The sequence below is a fragment of the Pseudoliparis swirei genome, chromosome 10 (assembly GCF_029220125.1).
Source record: "Pseudoliparis swirei isolate HS2019 ecotype Mariana Trench chromosome 10, NWPU_hadal_v1, whole genome shotgun sequence".
NCBI classification, from domain to species: Eukaryota; Metazoa; Chordata; class Actinopteri; order Perciformes; family Liparidae; genus Pseudoliparis; species Pseudoliparis swirei.
Genome location: NC_079397.1, coordinates 6,898,636 through 6,920,893, shown reverse-complemented (window position 1 = coordinate 6,920,893; position 22,258 = coordinate 6,898,636). Strand labels below are relative to the sequence as shown.

Sequence of the window (22,258 nt, the reverse complement as noted above, 5' to 3'; positions counted from 1 at the left end):
TTTTTTAATGCTCACAGTCTCTTGTTCTGTGGCTTTCTGGGGCTTTGTGGGGCTTAGAGGAAGAGGCGGGCTGTCCGAGCGAAAGGCAGAGATGGACAGTGGCATCCCCACAGCAACCATATTTTAACCCTCTCTAGCAAATATTTCCTGTCTTGCTGTGGTGGCCACCGCAGGCTGATGGGACACCGTTTCTCCCACTCTCGCTCCTGTCTCTCTCATGACGCTCTCTCTCTCTCTTTCCTTTCTCGTTTCCCTCTATCTTTGATTCTCTTTACCTCCCTTTGCTCTCGCGCCCTCTTTTCATTGTTTTTCCTTCAGTGTAAAGTCAGGGGACATGAATGGACCGCTGACGCATCCCACTTGGAGTAGTGCTTTGGTTTGATGCAGTGTGTTTTGTGCATTAACTCCACCCCCCCACCCCTCCTTGCCGTCGATCCTTCTCACTGCTCACTCTTTGCCCGTCGCTGTCACTCTGCTTCATTTCTTTATATACAATCTCCTCCAAGTTGTCGGGGCATTGCATGAGATTTAATCCATATCTATTTTCAACCTCCATTCAGTGCAATGGAACTCATAGTTCAGATTGTTCCAATTTGATTCGGTTACTTTATTAATACCATTTCTTCGATGTGGAGACCGACACTCTAACCCTGACAGCAGGTGCAGCGTGACCCTTTCATTGCGCATGCCTTCGCAGGTAGTTAGAGCGCTCTAAGCAGACGGGCCTTAACCCTCAATCTGAGCACAAACTGTCGCTTCAGGAGGCACGCAGCCAATAAAGGTCATGTTCAGGAAGGCCAACCGGAGGAAACGAGACGTGCTTTACCTTCCTGCCGCAGGAGCAGAGGCAAAACCAACCGCCCTACTGTCCCGTCACCCCTTCTATCGCCGATGATTTGTACATCCCTCATGTCCATAAAACGAGGAAGCAGTGTCGATAATTGATGCTTGGTAAAGATAGCGGTGACGGTGCTGCTAGTTGTGTGTGTGTGTGTGTGTGTGTGTGTGTGTGTGACTGTGTGTGTGTGTGTGACTGTGTGTGTGTGTGTGTGTGTGTGTGTGTGTGTGTGTGTGTGTGTGTGACTGTGTGTATGTTTGTGTGTTTGTGTGTTTGTTCTGAGCTAGGGAGAAAAGAGTGTGAAAGAGAGAGAGAAAGCACGGCAGCTCCAAAAGGTCACTCTGCCTGTAGCGCAATACGTTATTCCCACCGGCACAGGAGTATAGAGCCAACTCCTATATTATATATATATATATACACACACACACACACACACAGCCTTTCTCCTTGACTGCAGTTGAATGTGAATGGGCTTCAATGAAGCTCATGCAACAGTGAGGTAGCAACCACAGGAGTACAGGGGGGGGGTTCCTTTGTTAAGACAGAAAGGCTACTTTCTCTCCTGACCACAGGGATTCCCTCGCACCGCGGCCATGTGGAGGCTCCCATCAGAGGCGTGCTGCGTCGCTGTCCCTGCATCCTCCCAACAAGTGAAACGTGAGATAATGTGGGCATGGATCCCGGCAGGCTTTTTAAGAGCACTTCATCACGCAAATGCAGGTTTGCGTGGCAAATGTGCCGCTCAAACACGACATCGACATTCCATTGATCTGTTGTCAGTTAAGTCGACTGCAAATGAGGCCGCGCTGTTCTCTGTGCGATTGTTGATAACAAAGAAATGCCGAGCGCAGAGCGCCGTGCTTCCTGGCCCCGCGAGCTTCGTTTGTGTGTCGGATGAAGCCTGCGCTGAGCTTGTGGGTGTGCCACCATTTGATGAGCAAGTGACCCAGAGTGAGTGCAGGTTGTGTCTTTAGCCACCCAGCACATCCCAGAATACTATCTAACCAACATCATCCATTGAACCGCAACCTGACCAGTGCTGCCAGGACGGCTCTCTCCTCTTCCCTCTCGCCCCGTCTATTTCTCTTTTTCCTGTCTTTTCTGCTCTCTATTTTCCCCTTCTCAGTGGACACTGCTTTCTCACTACTGATGGTGCATGGGTCATGGCCCGCCAAACTCCGTAATGCTCCACGGACCAAAAGTGGTCAGCCTCTTGCTTTATAGTTTGATCCAACGGCCAACATTGTGGTCAGCCAGACTCTGTGATCACGGCACGGTTCTCCCATGGTGTTCCTGAAACTGGCAAAGTGGTGGAAGCAGATAAAAGCCTTTTGCCAAGCCGGTGGCCTTTTGTTCTTTTTTGTTCCAAGTCTGATTTGGTGGTTCAGGTCAATCCAAGGAAATGAATCACCCCGGCTAGACGGCGTGACTTTGAGTGTCTTTCGAGGTTTAGATTATGCCAGGACAAACATACACTGGCTTGACGAGAAACGTGTCGTCAGGCCTTACTTCCAGGACTTGCTGACCGATTGCGCCTGATGAGCTGTCAGAAGTGTGGGGACCTTCATGCCGGCCACATGCTCCTGCTGTCCTCCCCTCCTCACCGGAGGCTCTGCGCAGCCACCCTCACGCACCGGGCCAGGAGGGCACCAGGTCTAGTTCGGGGGGTACCGCAAGACCTACTTTGGGGTGGCGTGTCCGTCAGCGTGTTCAAGGGGGTATAAGCAAACGTTACAGAGCCCATCCCCTGGGGGTGAGTGTTTGCGAATCTGGGCTGCGGCCGGTCACATGTAGGTCAGCAGCCCGGGTCCATTTGCATGCGCGTGCCGTCGGTAGTTCCGTCCGGGTGAATGGCCGGCAGTAAAGCAGAGCAGCAGTGACCATCAAGAGTTCAGGAGTGTGCAGTTTGAACGATAGATCTAATGATAATGTCATTGCCTCTGCCGTTGCCGGGATCAAGGATTTACAGTACGGGCCCTGAGGCGATCCACATATGGCGTTCTGTTTGTGTGCGCTTGCGAGACTGAGAGAGATATTCAGTTTTCAAGGAATCAAGAGGCACACTTTGAGTGCTCGTCTTGACTTTTGAGAGCTGTGACGCATTTTCATGGGTGAGTGTGTCCAGTAATGTCCCAGAGCATGCCCGTCCGCATACCCACCATGGCCCTGCGTTGCCGTCAAACAATTTTTCCAGGCCACGTACTTAAAGATGTGCACACACACACACACACACACACACACACACACACACACACACACACACGCATGCCCCAAACTCCTCTACGATGCTGACCTTGAGGCAAAGGAACCGCTTCGAGACATTTTCCTTTCAATTTCCAGGAATTAATTCTGCAAGAGATTACACGCACAGTCACACACACACACACACACACACACACACACACACACACACACAGTCACACACACAAATACACACACACTGCTATCAGTGTCCCAGTAAAGGCTTCAACTTTTCTGTTTATCACATTTCTCATCCCACACATACACACAGCGACACACACCAATCATATGCCAGCGTATCAAGAGATTATAATAGCCAATCGGGTACATTAGTGGCTTCCATAAGCCCGGGTTGGATGAGTTGATTTCTTTCATCCCGTTACCCGCTCAGTCTTGCTCGTCTGCTTTTACTGACCTTGTTCGGCCTCCGCTTAACACAGCATGCATATATTGATAACAATGTCAGCAATACCCTACGTAGAACATTCATTTAAATGGATGCATTCAGATGGCACTTTTATTGAGACGCAAGGTTACGTTACACCATCTAAAAAAAAGCCAATATGCTTCATATGCTTGCCATATCTATTTGTCGGTGGTTCTTTTGGGGTCATTTCTTAAACCCTCCCTATTCTCGACGTGTCCTCTGCCCCGTCTCTCAGTTTTTTTCTTCTTCTCTTCTATTCTTTTGCATTTTTCTTCCACTGCCTTTGTGCTTTCCCCATTTCCTCCCCTTTGTGTTATTTCCCACACTCCCCTCCTCTTAACTTCTACTTCTTCCAGTTCGTCACCAGTTAATTGTTTGCTCATAGCATATGTTTTTGTATGGGGGGCGGTGTGTGCCCTCTCAAATAGGGGCAGTAGCAGGTCAAGGAAACTAAAGCCAGACGGTAAAAAATGAGTCTTTTCACTCTTTTTCATTGTTTGTCTTTTATCCTGCGCTCTTCAGATTTTGAGCTTCGCTAGCCGCCATTGTCTCCAGACTAATGGGCTTTATTATGTCGAGCTGTGTTCATACGGGCTGCCAGAGCAGGGATTAGCCCTCGCCGTGTTAACTGGAAGCAGAAGAAAGATACAAGTAGCTGAGCACTGTAAACCCAATCAGCATGAGCCCGTATCGGAGATGGGAGGAGACACAACGGCCAAGATGAATTCACATCTCAAACCTTGCCTTCACCAATTACTGCCACATTTATTTTTAAGTATGGAGTACAGTATACTGTATATCATTATGAAGAGTGTGTGATATAATTTATACCAAACTCACCATATGCTAATGCCCCCCCATGTCTGCCCCTGGCCACGTCATTGGTCAGCTGGCCTCATCGGGATTCATGGAGCATCCCTGTATGTGTGTTCATCACAATGTTGCCTTGCCAACTGCCAGGCCGTAGGAAATGGATGCGTCTTTCTCAGAGCAATGTGAAGGTAAAAACATAGTAATTCACCGCTGGGAGGGCAGCTCAATCTTCTCGACTTTGAGTTCCTTCTGAGCAAAGATAGCGTCTTCATTCAGTGCCACCCCTTTCCTCCTTCTTTTATTTGCCCCTGGCTCGGTCAAAACAACATTCTTAACTAGTGAGTTGTTTCTTTATGTGAAACTAGTCCCATTTTGGTCTTTTACATAACCTCTCCTCGTCTCGGTTCATTTCACTGTTTTTGTCGCATCAAAAGTGATTCAAACCTGTGATCTATTGCGCACGCTAACACATGCGTTGTCTTTCCTCCACTTGTACTATTTATCTTGTTGTGTAGGCTTTATTCAATGACGAGTGTGAAAAGCCTGCAGCTAGAGGTTATTGGATCAAACGTGCCGCTCTTAGTTTGCCCGTTGACTCCATATCTCCCTCGATATCGACATGGAATTGAAGCCTGCGAGGCTATCTTGAACCACCACGCCATCTCCACAGTGGTTAATTGACTTAACCTCCTCCCAGGTCATTTTTCATACTCCTAGTGGCCACACCTTTCTTTCGTCTCCCCGATATGGTGCCTCGACCTTCAAATAGCCTCCCTATACTCCCAGCCACAATTACCTTCTTAACAGTGTTATTTCTCTGAAGCTGTTAATCCCAGAATCTCCATCAAGCTCCGTGTAGGGGAGGATCAGCCAAACCGAGTTACTGCACCGACCCGGGGATGGGAGAGAAGAATGAAACGGCTTTTCATCTTTTCAAATCCACCTGTCCACACCCAGATTACGGCGGCACCGTCCGGCAGTTAGAGATTCTGTGTGTGCGCATGCCAATAATCTTTGTTTCCCGCCACCATGCTTGTGTGTTTGTAAGCCATTTCATGCATCTCGCTGTGTATTCTGCCTTGTGCCAGATGTCTTTAGTGGACGCCACACCGCGTTGAGAACTGCTTTTTAATATGAGACGGCAGACGGCGGGGAGCGGAGGGGTCTGAACGGAGCGTGTTTCTAATATGCTTTCAATTTGGATTGAATTACTGATAGTTCCCTGTCTACCTTATCTGTGTTCAAATGAACTATCTTATCCCCAAATGTGAGCATAATAATGAGAAAAACACACAATAGTTATGAAGGGTCTTTGTTGTGATGTCAACATTTTACATGTAGAGAAGCGGTGGGAGTGTGTGTGTGTGTGTACTGGAGATTTATTTGTTGTGTCCATTCCTCTCATACAGGTCCTCTCCTAACTGTAATATTCGCAGCCTCTCTGCCTCCATCGCGTTCCCACCCTGGGGGATTTGAGAAGCCCAGCTCAGTGTGTCTAATCTATGAGCGCAGCCAGCACAGCGTCCAATGTTCGGTGCCGATGTACCTGCAGCCTCCGACAATACAACACTTCGGCAGCTGTCCACCCAAGCAGGGCGGGGACAATGCAGGAGAGGGAGGGCTAAAGGTTGAGAAACGGACACCCGAGTGGATGTCGACAGTATTGCTAAGCGACCGCGGACTGAAGGGAGGAAGTAATGTGAGGAAAAAGTCTCCGTTTGGGTCAAGGTGGGAGCCAAGTGAAATGGAACGGGCATATGGGTCAAATGAGACTCCTCCCCTTTGAGCCCCGTGACCTTGCTGATACGTGTTTATTCTTTTTGTAGCCGTGCAATCATGGATATCACAGGCTCCGGCTGGGGGCCAGCAGGGTCCCGGCTATGAGAGGGAGGCGGAGGGAGGGAAGGGGGTGAAAGCAGCATGCAGCACTTTCTAAATTGAAGTCGATAACACAGCAGTCCATTCTCTCCGAGCCAGTCCGCCCACACAGTCCGCTTACAGTCACGAAGGACAGCCGAGGGTAGGCTGTCGATTGAGCTCTCCAAAGTAGCACTACACATGCCAACATGTGCCGGTGGGAGAATGCACAGGGAGGGGATACGGTGGCGTCAGCGAAGAGAGGCGTGGGACCAGTGCTGTGCACTCGACAGTAACACGACTATAGCGGATATTAAGTCATAGAAGTCGGGGCTGAGCCGGATGTGCCTTTTATTCTACGTCTAGCTGTTGTGTGAAAGCTTGCTGCTACATGCACATTTGAGACGACGCTTCTAATCCCTTTATTGCGTGTTAGCATTTCTACGTAGCGTTGGGGACGGACGCGGCATGGCGGGTCTGCCCTGAGCAACGGGAGGAAAGGACATCGGGGACTGGCAGAGGGCAGACGTCCGGCTGACACCAGTGTGCCTGTGTTGATGCATGTGCTCCGAGCTCACATGCGTTGCATTCGATTGTGATGACCACGATGTAATGGTTGCTGGTTCATCCGCACAGCATGGAACAGGCATGATTTGTTTGGGAGTTCGCACTTTTTCCTTACTTTTGCTGAGCAAAATGCAAAAAAGAAAAGAAAGAAAGTCAATCGGCTGCAGTTTTGATCGCCTGTGTTCCCAGCAGTGTTCTGACAGGCTTGTGTGTGTTGTGCTTTTCACGAGAAAATGCAATTTAATGATAACAAAACATTTACGGCTATACGATTTGAAGTGCCCCACTTGTGTGTATTCGTGCAAGAGAATAATAATAACTCTGTCCGTGCACTCTCCCCGCCGTCTAATTGTTTCTGCTCCTCGCCGCGTGTCTGGGGAAAAGCATTGCACACAGTCACATGTGTTCATCCTCGGATACATGTCCGTGGTTTTATAATGCAGTGGCATGTTTACATTTGACATGATATCAAGGGAATCGGCTCAATGAGCCGTGAAGCCTTCCACGGGGGTCTTTAACTTTTCAGAAGTACACGTGGACCAATTCCAGAGCATTTCCAGAGCACTTGTATGGCTGTCGTCTTCATTTAGCAGCTACATTAGGTGCAGCCTCTATGTTTCAGCGACATGATGTCTGTGTGTTCCTTGTTATTATCCCATTGTTTGCTTGGAGTCATTTTTATGGACCCGTGTTGCACACAGGCCACTGACTGCAATCCTCCGACTGTATACGTCTCTATTCTCTCCGTCACTGATGCAATCAGTCTGGGTCACTTGAGCTGTAGTCGGGTGGACATTAGTAATTTCCCAAGGCGGACATTGATTTCCCTTTAATTTTCCTGACGGACGTTGTTTGATATCCAGCTGTAAATTATGGTTTTGAATTCATCATCGCTGTATTTCGGAGCTCCTTTTGCCATTTTTATTTCAAGTGGCCGGACAATAACTCTCAACAGGGGAACTAAATGGAGGTTACAGAGTTGAGAGGTTATTTGTCCAACTAATTCTGCTCGTATTTGGATACACAGTAAGTAACTGTAATACCTACCGATAACGGTCGTGATTAGAGATGCATCAATTGATCAGGAACCGGTTGAAACCGGACAGTTTTCTGTCCTTTTTTTGCCGATGACATGTTCACACACGCGATGGTTTTACATCGCTCACACAGAGGCACATTAAGTGACCTCAGCTGCACGCACGCACACGCACACACACACACACACACACACACACACACACACACACACACACACACACACACACACACACACACACACACACACACACACACACACACACACACACACACACACACACACACACACACACACACACACACACACACACACACACACACACACACACACACACACACACACACACACACTATTTAGTCTTGGTGGAAGTTATTCAGCATGAATGAAGAAAACATGAAGCTGACAATGGTGTTAGCTTCATTGGTGTTGTGGACAAAAGGATAACATATTTTTTATTTATTTTATAATGGAAAAATTACAAAGATGTTTGCATAAGCAGTTTCTCGGGAAGGAAAATAAAATTGCAACAGGACGTTTAATGAACCAGCAGGTCAGTTAAAAAAAAAAATTGCAAATCATCCAAAAAGAGTCTCTAGTCATACTGTCTGGGAGCCGCTTGTAAGATCTGAGCAACGTAATTGTTATTCCTGTTTTGTCTCAATACTGCCCATGTGTTCTCTGTCCATTACACAACTTATGTACCACGTTTTGCTCCTCTTCCCGCTAAAGTGCGACTCAAATGTGTTTTCATTCAGTTTTGCGGTTTTTAGCATTTCTTCTCGACGGCTCGATGGCTTTGCTGACTTAACCGTCGAGACCAGGGGTGTCAAACTCATTTTCACCGAGGGCCACATCCGCCTCATGGCTGCCCTCAAAGGGCCGGTTGTCACTAACACGGTATAATTCTATCTACTCCAGAACATATTGTTAAATAACTGTCTTTGCATTTGTTTATTGTTTATTTAGGTGTACTGATATAAATGTATAACTATACAGGACTGTCTCAGAAAATTAGAATATTGTGATGAAGTTCTTTATTTTCTGTAATGCAATTAAAAAAACAAAAATGTCATGCATTCTGGATTCATTACAAATCAACTGAAATATTGCAAGCCTTTTATTCTTTTAATATTGCTGATTATGGCTTACAGCTTAAGAAAACTCAAATATCCTATCTCTAAATATTAGAATATCATGAAAAAGTATACTAGTAGGGTATTAAACAAATCACTTGAATTGTCTAATTAACTCGAAACACCTGCAAGGGTTTCCTGAGCCTTGACAAACACTCAGCTGTTATAAATCTTTTTTTTAACTTGGACTGAGGAAATATTAAAATTTTATGAGATAGGATTTTAGAGTTTTCTTAAGCTGTAAGCCATAATCAGCAATATTAAAAGAATAAAAGGCTTGCAATATTTCAGTTGATTTGTAATGAATCCAGAATGCATGACATTTTTGTTTTTTTAATTGCATTACAGAAAATAAAGAACTTTATCACAATATTCTAATTTTCTGAGACAGTCCTGTATATGCAAATGTATTTAATATTATAAAATAAATCTATTTAATTTCATTATATTTATTTTAACCCACATTACTTTATCAAAGATTAAACAAACATTATTACATTAACTTTGTTAAAAGCTTTGTCACAGTTGAGACGGGTGGTTCTCCACTGGTCTGGGCAGTGGTTCTCCACTGGTCTGGGCAGTGGTTCTCCACTGGTCTGGGTAGTGGTTCTCTACTGGTCTGGGGCTGTGGTTCTCTACTGGTCTGGCTTCGGGACACACTATCACCCCTGAATGACAAGCTGAGACCTAAATCGAGGGACATTTTTAACTTCTCAAATATATTTAATGAAAAGATGGTGCAGTTTGAACCTGAGAGTTCAGAATATCACAGTATGCACAACAAAACTATTTAGTAATATTCCCTTTTACAGTCAATTATGAACCAACAAGTGAATCTTAAGGACACAAGGTAATACAACATACATTACTACTCAGTAACTTCAGACTTTAAAACATGTCTAAACAGTGCTTAAAAGTAAAAGTAGGTGAGACTGTTCAAATGCTCCGCTTGACGTCATACCGTTGAATCAGAACCAGAGGATATTGATCGTCTGGAAGCGGCCGTCATCCAGACGCAGCTCCTGGAGAAGCTGCGTGTGGCTACAGATAATATAATACGTAATATTTATATTATTAACCCAGACTCGAGGGCTTGATGGTCCGACGTGTGTGGGACTTTCTCAACAGAACAAATAGTGTGTATTTCTTCCGTGGTGGACGATAAGCCACGCCCCCTCTCCTGCGCTTCTAGCGCGAGTGAAGAAAACGTGACAAATAGTCCGGCGACTGAACTCACGCGAGTACATTTAGTAAAGCAACGCAAGGGTTCGCCTCTCCTCTGGCGTGAACGCAGCATGAAGGAGAGTGAACAGACCGCAGTCCGCTGCAAAAAAAATGACCTTCAAAATAAAAGCACAAGATTTTTTTTACTCCCTTTTTTAAGAAAAGGCATCATATTTATTTCATGCCGTCGCGGGCCACATAAAATGACGTGGCGGGCCACATTTGGCCCGCGGACCATGAGTTTGACACGTATGGTCTAGACGCTCTTCTCCAAGGGCTGCCATTTGTTTGCTTCTTCTTGTTGCCCATTACCGTTCTGCCATCCATTTGTTCGTAGTTCAGCTGTGCACTGCAATAAAAGATTGAAAATGGATGAAACCGCTGAGACACTTTGCTTCAAATGTTCTTTTGAGGAAACAATTGATTACGCACCTTATTCATTCAGCAGGCGCACCACCAGACAACAGCCTTAGGATACGTATTGGGCATATGGTTTGGCTTAAAATGTGCCTCGTTGGGTATTCAATCAGTAAGTTAGGGGAGCGTAAGTGCTGCGCTGGCCACGGGGTTGTTGTGGCTTGTCGTCGTGGGGTGTCTGCCGCTGCCTGTGGCCACATGGTTGAAATTGATTTTGAAGAGTGTGTGTGTGCTCTGCTGCTTGTTTTTGAAGCGACCGTTATCCATCCTCTTTGGAAGCACTGCTGTCACATCGCACACCTGGTGGTTCGAAGAGCTCTCCTGCTGAAAAGGCTGCTTTGTTTGAAGCCAAATGTTTCAGGAAACATCGCGTTTCATTCGCTTCTGTTACGCACACGCTTCTGTTTGGCACACGCTTCTGTTACGCACACGCTTCTGTTAGGCACACGCTTCTGTTACGCACACGCTTCTGTTACGCACACGCTTCTGTTACGCACACGCCTGTCACACGCTTCTGTTACGCACACGCTTCTGTTAGGCACACGCTTCTGTTAGGCACACGCTTCTGTTACGCACACGCTTCTGTTACGCACACGCTTCTGTTAGGCACACGCTTCTGTTAGGCACACGCTTCTGTTACGCACACGCTTCTGTTAGGCACACGCTTCTGTTACGCACACGCTTCTGTTACGCACACGCTTCTGTTACGCACACGCTTCTGTTAGGCACACGCTTCTGTTACGCACACGCTTCTGTTACGCACACGCTTCTGTTAGGCACACGCTTCTGTTAGGCACACGCTTCTGTTACGCACACGCTTCTGTTACGCACACGCTTCTGTTATGCACACGCTTCTGTTAGGCACACGCTTCTGTTAGGCACACGCTTCTGTTACGCACACGCTTCTGTTACGCACACGCTTCTGTTAGGCACACGCTTCTGTTAGGCACACGCTTCTGTTACGCACACGCTTCTGTTACGCACACGCTTCTGTTACGCACACGCTTCTGTTACGCACACGCTTCTGTTAGGCACACGCTTCTGTTACGCACACGCTTCTGTTACGCACACGCTTCTGTTAGGCACACGCTTCTGTTACGCACACGCTTCTGTTACGCACACGCTTCTGTTACGCACACGCTTCTGTTACGCACACGCTTCTGTTACGCACACGCTTCTGTTACGCACACGCTTCTGTTACGCACACGCTTCTGTTATGCACACGCTTCTGTTAGGCACACGCTTCTGTTAGGCACACGCTTCTGTTACGCACACGCTTCTGTTACGCACACGCTTCTGTTACGCACACGCTCCTGTTACGCACACGCTTCTGTTAGGCACACGCTTCTGTTACGCACACGCTCCTGTTACGCACACGCTTCTGTTACGCACACGCTCCTGTTACGCACACGCTTCTGTTAGGCACACGCTTCTGTTACGCACACGCTTCTGTTACGCACACGCTCCTGTTACGCACACGCTTCTGTTACGCACACGCTCCTGTTACGCACACGCTTCTGTTAGGCACACGCTCCTGTTACGCACGCTCCTGTTACGCACACGCTTCTGTTAGGCACACGCTTCTGTTACGCACACGCTTCTGTTACGCACACGCTTCCACGCGCGCTTGTGCTGGCGTTTTCATTTGAAATAATCCTGCCATCATTATGTACATTATCCCGCTGGCTTGCACTCAGACACCCGGTTGTCGCTCAGATGCTGTGCTAGACAAGAACTCGTGTTACCATAGTGACGGTACTCGCCAAAGCCTTTTTTTTTTTTTTACCTCAATTGTGAACGCCAAAAGTCAATTGGGACCTTCACCACTCTGATAAACTTAAACTTCATCACTTTTACTTTTGACACGAGTCTCCGCCATTAAAGGGGAAAAGGCAGTCCTGACATTGTTGCCTGATTCATGACTCACTCATTGTTCTCCAGGTCCTCAAATCACAGCTGTGGAGCAAATTATTCTGATGCAATGTATGCAATTCAAAAGCTTTTACTTCAATTCATTTGTTCACACGTTCCATTTCAGTTTCTGTCCCGGAGAATCAAAATGCATTTAAATCTTGTCAATAGAGGGAAAATGTAAGGACAATAATATATATAAATGATTATTATTATTGTACTTACATTTATATATATATATATATAATTTTTTTTCTTCTTTTTTTTGGACTGTGTACAATTTAAATGATTCCTTGTTATGAATTGTGTGTCGTACAGCCCAGCTGTCCTGTGTGTGATGAATGAATGGCTAAATTAAACGTTGCTTTTTTTGCTTCCTTCATTATTTGTCCTGCGTCCTCCCTCTGTGTCTCTGAGCTGCTTTTCCAGTCGGAGCATTTCCTCTCTGAGGTAGCGTTGATTAACAGCAGCTTCCTCTCTGTGGGGCACAAAGAGGAGGAGGAATTGAGAAGAAGAAAAAAATTCAAAATTGTCCCTTTAACACTCACTTTTGTCACTTGTGGCCTCCTGAGTTCTCTCCATCTTCATCTTCCCATCCCTCGCTTTTCCACTTCTCAGTCTATCTTGCTCTCCAATCCCATTCCACAAATTAGCAAGTTAGCCCCATTTCCCTCCCACGTCTCCTCTCTATGCAGGCGTTTAGAGGCCCAGACTTGTTTTTGACCAAGATTGTGTTTCTGTCCTTCCTTCCCCAAATCGAAGGAGAAAAACAGAGAAGAAGAGACGGTGGGAACAAAGTGACGCAACAAGTTGAGAACAAAATGAAGTGGTCGTGTGTTGAAAGCTCATGCTAAATATTAACAATCGAGGATAGAAAGAAAAAAAACCTGCCTATCCATCGAGGTTTTTAATTCAAGTCAAATCCTCCCCTGATACGCGTGTGTCATGATGAAGAGTGTGGTTCAGTAACGCACATGTCCCTGAAGGTGGGCGTGCTCACCACGCACAAGGCTGCAGCGATCTTTTATTTGTCCCTTTGATCAGATCCAAACGGCCACGGGCAGCGACTACTGCAGTCCGACCGGTCCCAATGCAAATCGTGTTTGCCGACGAATCGTCATTTGCAGTCCAGCAACAGACTCCTAAGTAGGCATGACTTGATTCAATCCATCTCCCCCACCCCCTCCCCTCCCTTCTCTCTCTCACACACACAACCGCGCGCCATCCATCTCAATCCGCTATCTCATCTGTTGATCGTCGGTTGCCATTTCCGTGATTGAACTTGCAGAGAGGTTGAATTGGCTTGCCAAAAAAGGAAGGATGATCATTGGACGATTCCTCACAAGCTTTTCATCTTGCATGCGGCTGACTGGGGGGGGGTCAGATCATCATTTCCTATTATGTGATCTCTGACTACCTGTTGACGTGACGGATTCATTTCGCCTGGCTGTAAAATGCTTTCTTGGAGTCGCTCGTCGTCGGTGCACATGCGACAATCTTCAAACCACGAGGTCTATTCCTCTCGACTCCGAGATCTGCTCTCTTCTGCCATCCCTTTGTTTGCCTTTTGAGCTCTACTCAATGCAGTTAGATGGAGTCCCGATGCCCTCCTGTCTGTATGACGCCTGGCAGCTTTCAACCTGCGATGTCGACTCTCTCCTGCTAGTTTATAGAAACATGGAGTACCTCTTCAGTGGCTCGTCTCCACCACTCTTCCCACACTCAAACTACCCTCCAACTCGCCTAGCAACCGGGGCAATGTCTCTCATGCTGACAAGCACGCAGAAATTGACAAAAAGCCATGTTGAAAAATACCGCTGTCGGCTCTTTGCCTCCCCTCCCAGCCCCCTCCTTTCTTCCCCTCTTCCTCATTCTCTCACTCTGTCAGCACAGGCAGGGTCTGGGAGGACAGAAATGGCTTTTTGAGTGACACAGGCTGGCTGTGCCATTTGCCGTGTCAACTGGTGAAAGAGGATAGAAAAGGAGGTGAAGACAAATGATGATGGCCTGGCTATGATTGTCCCGCGCCCTTCTCTCTTTCACTCGCCATCTTCCCCCTCCCGAGGTCATTGTAGTCCAAATAACACAGCAACAATGCCAGAAGGTGGATCATTTTTTCTTCTTCTTTCTTCCCCATCATTTGCTGTGACACAGCTGTGCATCATTGGGTTTTCTTCCAGTAGTTTCCCTCACTCGGGCGGACAGAAATCTCGCATTAAGGTAGTACTTGAAATTAAGTCTCTTTCAGAGCAAGTGGACGTTTCAGTCGCTACTGTAGGCTGGACGTGAATAATGAACCAAAGAAGCGATTCCTGTATCTTTATGTCCGTGTCTAAATGGGCTGTTCCCAAATCCTCCGTTTTGAACATTGTCCTTATGAATCAAAGGAAACTAAACGAATAAAGAAATGCTTTTTGGGTTGCCCATTTCCTGATGTTGTCAACCAGTCCTCACTCTGTCTTTGACCAGACCCCAGCTGCCTTTTGTCCAACTCTAAAGTTGTCACTGAAATGGAAGAATCATGTCGCCCCCACTGTCTCCTCGACATGGGGCCGTCGATGGCGCCCCACCGTCGTTAGGCCATTGCAGCCACAGAATCATGCATATTTAAAATCTCATTATGAAATCCTAAATGGATTCATAAAGCTCTGGCAAGTGGCGCATGAGTGAAGAAGCCGCTGCTCATTTGGTGGATTTCACTGTCCAGAGGTTTAACACGTCAGCACGCTGATGGTTGAGGAGGATAAAGGCTCCTCGACTGAATCGGTGCTCGGGGACAGCGTGCCGTTGTCGTTTCCTTCCCCTCGCCGCCGTGCTGCTCGGTGATTGCAAAATAATGGCCGTGCTTTATTGGTTATGTACTCCAAGGTATATTTGTAAATAGATCTAAAGGAAAGCAACGCTGTCATTTTGTGAGGTAACGTGGCTTAATGCCCTGCCCGATAATTTGAACCACCCCTGAATGCGCTCAATGTGGCATGAACTGCTCCCACCGAGCACGCACCGCTTCAGGCAGCGATTTTTGAAGATTTGGACTCTTACCTCTCGTTGCCTTCCAACACCCCCGGGCCCCAAGATGCTGGGTGTCGCAACCCAGAGCACAACGCATGTCTGGCAACGGAGGGAGAAATGCTTGAAAATCAAATCGCGGTGTCAATTCCGACGTATCCAGAGCTGCGGTTTAATTTTGCGTTGCCCTCCCCTCTTTTGTTTCCATTTAGATCGGTAGAAACGAGGTGACGCGGACAAAATAACAATACGGTTCCAAAGTAATAACGTTCACAGTGCTCCGTGGCATTTGTTTTCAACCGCCAGTCAATAACGTACAGCCCAGTTCAATTTGTGTTTTCCCACCTGCACCCTCTCGGCGCCCAGTTAAGGGGAATTATTTGATATTCGTAATATTACAAATGTGGCTCAATATTTATCGACCGGCATGCCATGTCGCCCCTCTCTTAAAAATGAGATGGATTGTAGTTATTGCTGTTTTTGATTTTAATAACCAGGCTGTAAAAGCCCAGCCCAGGGTCTTGCTCAGCCACCTCCAGTGCTGTGCTGTTCTTTCATCTGGTAACAAAGGATCTATAAAGTCATTTAGCTACAGGTTTAGCATGATTAGGTTTCCTGATTCTTTCTTTTTTTTACTTCAAAACCCGAGACCACGGGACTAGGGGGAGTGAGGTAATGGACTCAAATGGGAGGCCTCAGCCATGCCGTGTTTTATTTGAAGGATCAAAACTATTGATCCGCTAGGGCACATGGTGAGAAACCGATGTTGCACGTCGTCTCTCATTTCAGAGCCAGAGGTGTTGCATTACTCGATGCCTCTGACCCTTTCTTTGTGCTGGTGCTTGTCAAACCCCTCTGGTGTCTAATTGTTGTACATGTTGTGGCGTTCGGGGGGGAAAGTAAGTTCACGAAGGTCAGTGAGCATCATAAAGGCCTGCAGGTTCCGACCGGAGTCCATTTCCTTTTTGTACAATTCAGTATGACCTTGTTTGTGTGTACTTTTTAATGGGTTACAACTGTGTCTGATCAATGCTGAAAATACATTCCAAACTGCAATCTGAGAGGATAATGGCTGAATTCACTAGCTCATTGACTTTAATGGATAGTTATCCCACTCTACATACCTCCTGAGCAAACAGCCGCCAAATGATAAAAGGATGCAAAGTCATTCAGTTGTTTCAAATTGTGTGTCACTAGAAAAGGAACAAATTTGTTTTGACAATATGCCACTTAAAATGCCTGGCGCAGTCCTGAACCCCCCCGCCCCCTGGCAGAAGATCTCTCTATAATTTATTGCTTGAGTTTGGTAGTCCACTGTAGGTCATTGGCAGAGGACAACTGCTCTGATCGACTCACTGTTGACCTCTGCTTTCTCTCTCTCCATCTTTGCGCCGACTGCTTTTCTGTGATGGATCATACGTCTTTCAAAGCCCTCGTTTGAATGACTGTTCTCCCTCTGCATCTCTTTCACTATTAGTTTTCCTCACTTATGTACATACATACATATATATTTATATATGTGTGTGTGTGTATATATGTATATATGTGTGTGTGTGTGTATATATGTATATATATGTTTTTATATATGTATATTAGTGCTGTGAAAAATAACGCGTTAACTCAGTTAATTAAATTACAGGTTTAACTTCGTTATTTTTTTTAACGCATTTAACGCATGCGCAGAATGAGCTTCCAATCCGTCTGTTGTTGGTCGTCTCTCCAGCAGCATGTCATTCTGTCTCTAGTGTCGCATTAACACGACTCCAATCTCCGTCTCGCGCACCCCAGAGCTCGGATGCCGGCGTGTGCGCGCACATCGGGGCGAAAAAAAAGTCACTTGCAAAATGAGCTTCCAATCCACCATCTCAATCTGAACTCTGTCCGCTCTCATGCAGACGGTCTGTTCATCGGTAATGATCCTTCCGCAGGTTCACCTCCGGAAACCTTGTGACGACTTTTACTTCCTGTAGATCAGGGTCTCAACACGTCGATCGCGGCGTAGTGTTGGTAGATCGCATGACATTAAAGAGATTGGCCCGCCCCCTGACATGTTCTCTATAGCACGTCTTTGTTCTTTTATTAAACTAAACGTCTGTTGTTGATCGTATCTCCACAGCAGCATGTCATTTCTGTCTCTTCGCGTTGCGTTAACACTTATCGATCTCCGTCTCGCGCCACAGAGCTCCGTGCGCGCGCATCGGGACCGAGCAAAAAAAAAGTCACTTGTCAATCTGTCCACCTGTCCGGGCCGGTGAGGTTTCAGCTTTGCAGCGGTGTCCCGCCGTCCCTTTCATCACGGCCCAGTTCATGAAGAAAACCCACACAGTCAGTTTGCCTCAGCAGCTGCTAGAGGAAGACTAGAGGCCTTTAGATTGTATCATGGTGGAGTTAATGGTTGACAAACAAGAGAAAAATGTTCTGTTTAACCCTCCTGTTACCTTTACATTTACTAACATATTTTACCCTTGGGGTCAATTTGACCCCAGCAATTAAAACCTCCAGAAAATTATTAGAATTAATATTGCTTCCCAAGTTTAAGTGTGAGGTACTTTATGTTTGTTTGTTGACTACCTAAATAGCCCTTTAAATAAATAAAAAAGTTGATATTTCTTATATGTTTGACACAGTGAAAAACAGCCTGGGGTCAAATTGACCCCAAAGAACACCGACATTAAACATTGAATGGGGTCAAATTGACCCGAAAGGTAACAGGAGGGTTAAACATTCTGTTTAGGATGAAGATGTATTACCGTATTTTTTGCACTATAGGGCGCACTAGATTATAAGGCGCACTGTCAATGAATGGTCTATTTCCGATCTTTTTTCATATATAAAGCGCACCGGACTATAAGGCGCATTAAGCGGAAAAAACCAACTTTTCTTCGTAATCTTTTGGCAGTTGCTGCGAGACGGTAGTTCGTGTGCGGATAGAGAGATTACGTCTTTTCATAAAACGAAAGCACCAAGAAGGACCGCCTCGAAAGTCATTGATATTCATGTCCGGTGCTAACGCTGTTGCCTTCAGTCGAATAGAGACTGTATTACTCCGCGACGCTCCTGGCTACGGTAGCCGTAATGCTGCAAGCGGTGCGGCTTTGTAGTTTACCAAAGTCGTACTAAAACATTTTGACTTAGCGCCGTGAGCGCCTTGTACCACACAAAATCGCTTAGAGGTCAGTAAGCAAAACCAGAATGAATCCATATATACGGCGCTTCGGATTATAAGGCGCACTGTCGTTTTTTGAGAAAATTAAAGGCTTTTAAGTGCGCCCTATAGTGCAAAAAATACGGTAATGTTCCATATGGAAGAAAACTGCTAAATAACTGCTGAGTTGCAGCACCAATGTATAGAAGAATGTATAAATGTATATATCCGTCTTTTGTCATAAATCTCTATGTTCTCACAAAATATACCGAGAATATCGGTAATATGTGATTAATCATGATTAATCCACAGAAACCTGTGATTAACCCGATTAAAAATTGTAATCGTTTCACAGCCCTAATGTGTATATATATATATATATGTATTAGTGCTGTGAAAAATAACGCGTTAACTCAGTTAATTAAATTACAGGATTAACTAGTTTTGTTTTTTTACCGCATTTAACGCATGCGCAGAATGAGCTTCCAATCCGTCTGTTGTTGGTCGTCTCGAACCAGCAGCGTGTCATTCTGTCTCTAGTGTCGCGTTAACACGACTCCGATCTCCGTCTCGCGCGCCGCAGAGCTCGGATGCCGGCGTGTGCGCGCACAAAGTCACTTGCACCCCCCCCCCCCCCCCCCTGGCGCACGCACTGGTGAGCAAGTTATGTGCCCCCCTGTGTATAAATGCAGGGCTCTCAAGTGTCACGCATAACATAACATGTACATAAGTATTCACAGCCTTTGCTCAATACTTTGTTGAAGCACCTTTGGCAGCAATTACAGCCTCAAGTCTTCTTGGGTATGATTCCACAAGCGTGGCACACCTATTTCTGGGCAGTTTCTCCCATTCTTCTTTGCAGAACCTGTCAAGTTCCATCAGGTTGGATGGGGAGCGTCGGTGCACAGCCATTTTCAGATCTCTCCAGAAATGTTCAATCGGGTTCAAGTCAGGGCTCTGGCTGGGCCACTCCAGGACATTCACAGAGTTGTCCCGAAGCCACTCCTTTGTTATCTCGGCTGTGTGCTTCGGGTCGTTGTCCTGTTGGAAGATGAACCGTCGCCCCAGTCTGAGGTCCAGAGCGCTTTGGAGCATGTTTTCATCGAGGATGTCTCTGTACATTGCTGCATTCATCTTTCCCTCAATCCTGACAAGTCTCCCATTTCCTCCCGCTGAAAAACATCCCCACACAGCATGATGCTGCCACCACCATGCTTCACTGTCTGGATGGTATTGGCCAGGTGATGAGCAGTGCCTGGTTTCCTCCAGACATGATGCTTGGCATTCAGGCCAAAGAGTTCAATCTTTGTTTCATCAGACCAGAGAATTGTGTTTCTCATGGTCTGAGAGTCCTTCAGGTGCTTTTTTGCAAACTCTAGGCGGGCTGTCATGTGCTTTTTACTAAGGAGTGGCTTCCGTCTGGCCACTCTACCAAACAGGCCTGATTTGTGGAGTGCTGCAGAGATGGTTGTCCTTCTGGAAGGTTCTCCTCTCTTCATAGAACAACGCTGGAGCATGTCACCTCCCTGACTAAGGCCCTTCTCCCCCGATCGCTCAGTCTGGCTGGGCGGCCAACTCTAGGAAGAGTCCTGGTGGTTCCAAACTTCTTCCATTTCCGGATGATGGAGGCCACTGTGTTCATTGGGACTTCCAATGCTGCAGAAATCTTTCTGTACCCTTCGCCAGATCTGTGCCTCGATACAATTCTGTCTCGGAGGTCTATAGATAATTCCTTGAACTTCATGACTTGGTTTATGCTCTGATATGCACTGTCAACTGTGATACCTTATATAGACAGGTGTGTGCCTTTCTCAATCATGATGATGATGATGGTTTATTTGTCGTTTGCTAGAGTACAGGTACAAAAGCATCGAAATTGCAAGAAAGGGTGGATGAAAGATTACAGCATAACATGAGGGAAGAAGGCAAGAAAAAAACAACAACCCCCCGACTATGCCCCGAGAGGGGTACAGTGTGGGAGCAGGAAAAAAACACCTTAGCACATAAGCACATACATCTTAGACATGACTTGCAACAAGTAGGAAGGGGGGAGGGGAGGTAATCCAAAGACTGGGTGATCTAAACCCATCCATTGGGGGCAGAAGGTAACCAGCACCGACAAGCAGCCAACCGGTCCAGCAGCCTTTCACGGCGCCAGCCACAGCCCCGTCCTGTCACACTGGGGGTAAGAAGCAGGCGAAGGCGTGGGATGGGGGGGGGGGGGGGTAGTGAATGCATATCAGTGTGAAGAAGTTCGTGTGTGAGTGGCCTGGTATGTCGTCCTCCCCCAGGCCACAACGGACAGAGTTCTCAGTCCGCAAGATGGTCGTTGCCATGGAGATAGCCTTGAAGGGTCCTGGGGAGAAAACAACCACAGGTGTCTGTGGATAGGGGGAAGGGAATGAGAGAGATTCTCACTTCAGTGATCTTCGGGGGAGTTGTTGTTCCAGTAACGGCCTTGGCCAAGTCCCGTTCTGGTAGAGGGAGCCGAAAGCAGATAAGATTGGGATTGTTTGGTCTTCCAGGAGCTGCATTCAATTTGCGCAACTACTATTCCTCCATTTTCCTCCCATTTCCCAATAGGATTTCAAATCGATCCAATTTCGTCGGGCAGCCATAGGGGGCTCTTAACGGCTGTCACCGCTTCCTCAATTTTCCGATTAGCCAGGGCAACGCCAAATCCAAACAGCAGAAATCCTGTAATCATGTTTCCGAATAGGTAGATGTCTTCTACGTCCTCCACGGAAAGGGCTGCTAGGCACACGACACGCCAACGCTCTCACGTGTCCATCGTGTAACCAGCTGCAACCGTCCCGGCAGGACGGGCAGGTTCCCCCGAACCCGAGCTTCTCGTTGAGAAGACGGTGTCAATTGCGTTGAGAGACCAGTTGATCAGATGATCAGTTGATCGGTCCATGGTTTTTAGTTCGAAGAGCGATGAGGAGAGAGTCTCAAGTATAAAACAAGACAAGACATGACAATCAACTGAATTTAGCACAGGTGGACTCCAATCAAACATCTCAAGGATGATCAGTGGAAACAGGATGCACCTGAGTGTCATGGCAAAGGCTGTGAATACTTATGTACATGTTATGTTTTCGTTCTTTATTTTTAACAGATTTGCAAAAATTTGCAAAAAACAGTTTTCACTTTGTCATTATGGGTTGTTGTGTGTAGAATGTTGAGGAAAATAATGAACTTAATCCATTTTGGAATAAGGCTGTAACATAACAAAATGTGGAAAAAGTGAAGCGCTGTGAATACTTTCCGGATGCACTGTATATATATATATATATATATATAGCTTAATATACCCTGTCAACTTATTAACTCGTACGAAGGAGGATGAAAAGGAAAAATATCCGCTGCTATCTTCTACATTTTTTCTGTTAGCATTTTCTCTACCTCCTCTCAGCGTTCCCCCGTGACACTTGGTGCGGACATACTTTGATCTCGGCTTGAAAGGCGAGTGAGTCCAGGCTGTAACAGATTCAAAAAGTCTAGCAGGCAACGACGCCCGACCATGTTGTCCCACCTGAATCACCTGGACGCACGGCTGACTTCTAGAGCTGGCTCACGCCCGCTTCTCCGTCTCTTTCCTTTCACCCTCTCCACCTCTTCCCTTTACACACCTGCC

At 46.6% G+C, this 22,258-nt stretch overlaps 1 protein-coding gene across 1 annotated transcript in view; it reads left to right on the top strand.

The window, feature by feature from the left end:
- Positions 1-22,258, top strand: part of snd1 (staphylococcal nuclease and tudor domain containing 1) — a 172,088-nt gene that overhangs the window by 78,715 nt on the left and 71,115 nt on the right. The window lies entirely within an intron of this gene.